This window comes from Notamacropus eugenii, chromosome 2 (genome assembly GCF_028372415.1).
Source record: "Notamacropus eugenii isolate mMacEug1 chromosome 2, mMacEug1.pri_v2, whole genome shotgun sequence".
NCBI classification, from domain to species: Eukaryota; Metazoa; Chordata; class Mammalia; order Diprotodontia; family Macropodidae; genus Notamacropus; species Notamacropus eugenii.
The window spans coordinates 238874166-238880305 of NC_092873.1; the positions used below are offsets into that span (position 1 = coordinate 238874166).

The window sequence follows — 6140 nt, forward strand, 5'->3', positions numbered from 1 at the left end:
AAGCTGGGACTGGATGACTACTTGTTGGTGAATGTTGTAAAAGGGATTCCTATACAGGTGCAGGTTGGATTAGACTCACTAGATGGCTCCTCAAGTCTCTTCCAACTTTGAAATTTTCTGACTCAACATTAAATATTAAAATAAGATGGATAACACTGTGATCCAATGAAAAAAATGATAGAGTAGGGTCATGAATTTGTAGTTCTGACTCCACCACTGATTGAATGATTCTAAGGGTTGCTATGAATAAATACAAAATGAGAATAGATATGAAAACATTTTTAAAAATTCAAATTTTTAGAGGCATTGAAAAGCAGAGAACAAGGAGAAGTAGAAGTTAAGAAGATATGATTTCAATTCCTACCTCTGACACATAGTGCCTGTGTTCCTAGACAAGCTACTTAAGACCCAATTGCTCCTAACAATCCTCCGGAAACATGTTTCTGAGCAAAGTGCTAACAAACGTTGGTAGAGGAGGTATACTTTCTACATCACTTAAATCACAGGTCTCCTTTAAAAAATAATAGTACACTTAAAATATACTGAAGCTCTACTCTGATGCCTTATCATGGCATAGAGATCACCTTGGGCTCCCTAAGGCTTTTTATACTAGAACACAAGCTCTAGGACACCATGTTATGGTCCTAATGAAAGACAGTACATGCTTTTCAAGGACAATTCTATTCTAGCAAATTGTGAAAAAGATTGTACCTCAGGGAATGAATGACCTTACAGCAACTTATGATGACCTTCCCAACCTAAGGTATGGAGGACTTGAATTTTTATCAACAGAGAGTTCTCCACAGATGAAATCACAAATCTTTTAAAAATGTTGAATTTTTAAAATATAAGCTACTGTCATGCATTAATATTGTAGAGAAATTTTAATGCTCTATATATTTCTTCTGTTTCTATCCTTAGTGTTGTCACCCCATGTTATATTGTCAGTCTGGAAGTGTGGAGCTGACAAGACCACACTACCCTCAAAGGGCCCTAGCCATGATCTTGCCAGTGTTACCCACTCAATAGTAAATCAGCAAATATTTACTAAGAGTCTACTATGTATCAAGCACTGTGCTAAAGATACAAAAAAGTACAGAAGACAGTCCCTACCCTCAAGGAGGTTGTAATCTATTATGAGAAGCTTCAATATTTCCTAAAGATAATTTTATCATCTTTATTCATGACAATGGCAATAGGGTTAAAAATAGTCTTATACCCATGGATTTGATGGGAAATTTTAGAGATACTGTTGAGATATGTGAAGGACAGCTAGGTGGCACAAAGGATAGAGTCCTGGGCCTGAAGTCAAGAAGACTCATCTTCCTGAGTTCAAATCTGGCCTCAGATACTTACTAGTTGTGTGACTTTGATCAAGTCACTTAACCCTACTCACCTCAGTTTCCTCATCTCTAAAATGAGCTGGAGAAAGAAATAGGAAACCACTCCAGTATCTTTGCCAAGAAAATACCAAGTGGGGTCATGACGAGTCAGATATGATTGAAACAACTGAATAACAACAAGAGAAGGTACCATGTACTCTACTATATTCTACTTTATTGAGTGGTTTCAGGGCACAAGGAAGGGCAACAAAAGAGAACTGTTAGTGCCTACACAAAGAGGGAACATCAGGCTTTTCCAAATGCCCGGGTCTGTCTTAGACTGGGCTCAAGATTCAAGTATTTTCACTGTCCTGAGGAATTTACCACCCTTATTGTTAGACTGCTGCCTGGCATGTTTAATTGCTAATCTAATCATTCTTATCCATTCTCCTTTACCCAGTAGAGTGAAACCAAGATAATAATCCCTCAAGTTTTACTTAATCTATTTTAGGCAATCATGTTTGAGAATGCTATAAAGAATTTAGAAGCAGATCTCAAATTATGTCCCCAATTTTCTCTGATAAATCAATCCCACATCTTTAAAGTAGTTATTCTACAACGTCTGTTATTGCCTTAGACTAACCTCTCTATATGCTGTTTGGTAGGGCAGCAGCAAAAATGTTGGAGTTAGAGTAAGAGAACTTGGGTTCAAGTCCTGCTTCTGCCATTTACCATTTGTGTGACCTTGGCCAATTCACTTCACATCTATAGACCTGAGTTACATCATCTAGAAAAGAAGACATCTGGCCCACTCTGCTGGGTGCAGCTCCATGCAGCGCAGCCCAGGGGATCCGGACCCAGGGCCTCTCAATCCATCCCAGCCCAGCCTCATCTCCCCTAGCCTAGCACCATGGCAGATGCTTTTGTCAGCACCTGGAAGTTGGTTGACAGCAAAAACTTTGATGAATACATGAAGTCCATCCATGTTGGCTTTGCCACAAGGCAGGTGGCCAACATGACCAAACCCACCACCTTCATCGAGGTCAGTGGGGACACCATTACTGTCAAGACTCAGAGCACTTTCAAAAACACAGAGATCTCCTTCAAGCTAGGAGTAGCATTTAATGAGACAACGCTGATGATAGGAAGGTCAAGTCTCTGGTCACACTGGATGGAGGCAAACTTGCCCATGTTCAGAAGTGAGACGGGCAAGAGATCACACTCATTCGGGAGCTCCAGGATGGCAAGCTCATTCTGACACTAACCCATGGCAGCACAGTCTGCATTAGGACCTATGAAAAGGAGGCATCTTGAAGTTGGCCCACTGTTCACAGTCACCTGCTCTGCTGATGGTTAGCACTGAACTCACCACCAGATTGCCTCATTTCTGCACCCATCCTCCTCCCCACCCCAGTGTTTTGTACCAATTGACTCTGGCTAAGGAATCCTCCAGAAATGGAAACCATGGTGTTGTCCTGGTCCCAGCTGAAGCCCATTCTATATTTTTTTTTTTAGAACTGCCTCTGACAGCTGGTCCCAAGCCAATAAAGCAGATCCCAGTCAGTCCCTCAAAAAAAAAAAAGAAAACATTTGGATTAAGTCATCTCTAACCTTGGCTCAGTGATCCCTACCCAACTCCCAGGAGAATGTAAGCTTCTTGAGGAAGGGGCTTTTATCTTTATAGTCCCATCCTGGAACGTTGTTGTATCATATCAGACATGCCTAACTCTTCATGACCCCATTTGATGTTTTCTGGGCAAATACTGGAGTGGTTTCCCTTTTCCTTCTCCAACTAATTTTACAGATAAGGAACTGAGGCAAACAGAGTTATGACTTGCCCAGAGTCACAGATTATAAGTACCTGAGGCTGAATTTGAAATCAGGTCCACCTGACTCCAGGGCTAGTTCTCTATCCATTGTGCCATTTAGCTGCCCTGAATGTCCTGGAACATAGTAGGTGCTTAATAAAGGCTCACTGAGCTAAACTGAAGTTGAATCAATAACTTTATTATGGAATTGAAGGTCTGAGAAATGATTAAGGAGAACACTATCTAATAATCAGTACTATGGTCTGTGGATTCTTATGAAAACTGGTATCAAGCATTCATCTCTATCAGAGAGATCCCAACCTTGGTCAAAGATCTTTATTCAACATAAAGAGCTGAAAGATGTAATGCCATTATGATAGTTTGGCATCACCTCATCAATAGTGAGACAAAACAGCAAAAAGAGACCAAGGCTTCATTTCTAAAATATGGAGAACTGAGTCAAATTTATAATACAAGATATTTCTAAATGGTCAAAGGATACAAACAAGCAGTTTTCAGATGAAGAAATTAAAACTATCTATAGTCATATTAAAAAAAAAAACACTCTAAATTGAGTTCGAGAAAAGCAAATCAAAACCACTCTGAGGTACCATATCACACTTATCAGATTGGCTAACATGACAAAGCAGGAAAATTATAAATGCTAAAGAAAGATGTGGGAAAATTGGAACATTAATGCGTTGTTGGAGTTGTGAACTGATCCAATGATTCTGAAGAGCAATTTGGATCTATGCCCAAAGGGTTATAAAAATACCCTTTGACCCAGTAATACCACTTCTAGAGCTATACCCCAAAGAGATCATACAAATGGGAAATGGACCCACATGCACAAAAATGTTTATAGCAGCTCTTTTTGTGGTAGCAAAGAATTGGAAAGTTTCCCAATCAGTTGGGGAATGACTGAAGAGGTTGTGGTATATGAATGTAATAGAATGGTATTGTGCTATAAGAAATGAGCAGACAGACTTCAGAAAAACCTAGAAAGAGTTGCATGAACTGATACTGGGCGAAATGAGCAGAACCAGGAGAACACTGTACATAGTAACAGCCACAATGTTTGATGACTAACTTTGATAGACCTTTCTCTTCTTAGCAATGCAAGGATCCAAGACAACTCTAAAGGACTCGATCAAAAATCCTGTCCACATACAGAAAAAGAACTATGGAGTCTGAATGTAGATTAAAGCATATTATTTGTTCTCTCTCTCTCTTTTTTTTTTCTGTTTCTTCTTTCTCATGGTTTTTCCCATTGGTTCTAATTCTTCTTTACAGGAGGAATAATGTTAAAATAGGTTCAATCTGAGTGCTATATAGAGCCTATATCAAATTACATGCCATCTTGAGGTGGGGAGAAAATTTGGAACTCAAAATCATATGGAAGTGAATGTTGAAAACTAAAAATAAAGAAATTAATTTTTAAAAGAGTGAGAAAAAGAAGAGCATCACATGGTTAAATGGTTAGAAGAAGCATATATAACAAGAAGCTCAAGTTATGATAATGGAAGAAAAGTGGCAGTTCTACACTTGAGATATGATTTTGAATACTGAAACTATCAGAGTTCCATACATCAGCATGACCTTTGAGCCCTACTTTTAACATTAAAAGGCCAAGCAACATCACCAGCCAAGGGGGCATATCCAGGACTATTAATATCATAGTTGAACTTGCTGGGACTCAATTTTGCATACCAACAATAAAGAAGATTGAAGATAATAGATCAGTAATTTCAGCAATTCTTGTAACCATGAATAATAACACAGAGAGCCATTTAAAAATATGAAGGACAATTATAAATATGTATGCTTCTGAGTGTGTATGAATATCTCAAAAATAGTGTTCATTTTTTTGTTCTCTATACTTAAAAATAGACATAGAAATCTAGAATTAAATCAAAATTAACTCCATAAAATGTAGTAATCAATTAAGATTAAATTCCATTTGTAAGTAGAATCCATGGTAATGAGGGCAAAGGCTAATCACATAAAGGTAGATATCCTTGGAGGATGTTGCCATAATAGGCTGAATGAGAATGGTAAGCTCACTTTGTACTTAAAACTCTCATCAAGAGTGATTGATGATAGAGGAAGAAACCAAGAAGAAAAAATCATTTTGGTGACTGTACAATACTTTTATTTGCTGACACCATATAGAACTAAATTCTCTCTTATAGGAGAAATGCATTTATAATGGAAAAATACCAAGCCATTTAAATTTGACTTTATTCTGAACTTGAAAGGAATACAGAAAATGTTAAAAGTGAAACCCAAAGATGCTTTGTTAATTATTTTATTATCCTCTTTCCATTTCCTGACCTGTATAAGATCACTTTTATGAATCAAACCTACTCTGACCTTATGAAGTATATGAAACCCACGTAAATCTCGTAACTATATAATAATGTTTTTAAATGGCTTACAAGTAGCGAGTCAATAAATAATTGTTAAGTACCTACTATGTGTCAGGCATTATGCTGAGCTCTGAGGATATAAAGAAAGATGAAAACAGTTGCTGATCTCAAGAAGCCCAAAGACTAATGGGAGAGAGACAACATGCAAACACCTATGTACAATCAAGCTATACACAGGATGGATTGGAAATAATCAACAGAAGACAGGCACTAGGATTAAGGGAGGATTAGGAAAGACTTCCTGTAAAAGGCAGGTAGGGTACTTGAGGGAAGATAAGAGAGTCAAAAGGCAGAGATGAAGAAAGAAGGCATTCCAGGCATTTTGGAAGCTAATGAAAACATCCAGAATCAGGAGATGGAGCTTTGTGTTCAAGGAAAAACAAGGAAGTTGCTGTCAATGAATAGCATTTTTCTTTTGGGTGGATGAGGGGAAATTAAGATGTAAGAAGACTGGAAAGGGGGAGGGAAGGATTATAGAAAGCTTTGAATGCAAAACAAAGTATTTTTTATTGGATTGTGGAAGTGATAGGGAGCCATAGAAGTGCAAAGGGAGTGACCATGCCAGACTTAACACTTTAGAA

The 6140-nt window shown here is 37.9% G+C and overlaps 1 pseudogene; it reads left to right on the forward strand.

Moving 5' to 3' along the window:
- The first annotated feature begins 2232 nt into the window (after nucleotides 1–2232).
- Nucleotides 2233–2636, forward strand: LOC140523848 (fatty acid-binding protein, heart pseudogene; annotated as a pseudogene).
- Nucleotides 2637–6140: the final 3504 nt, after the last annotated feature.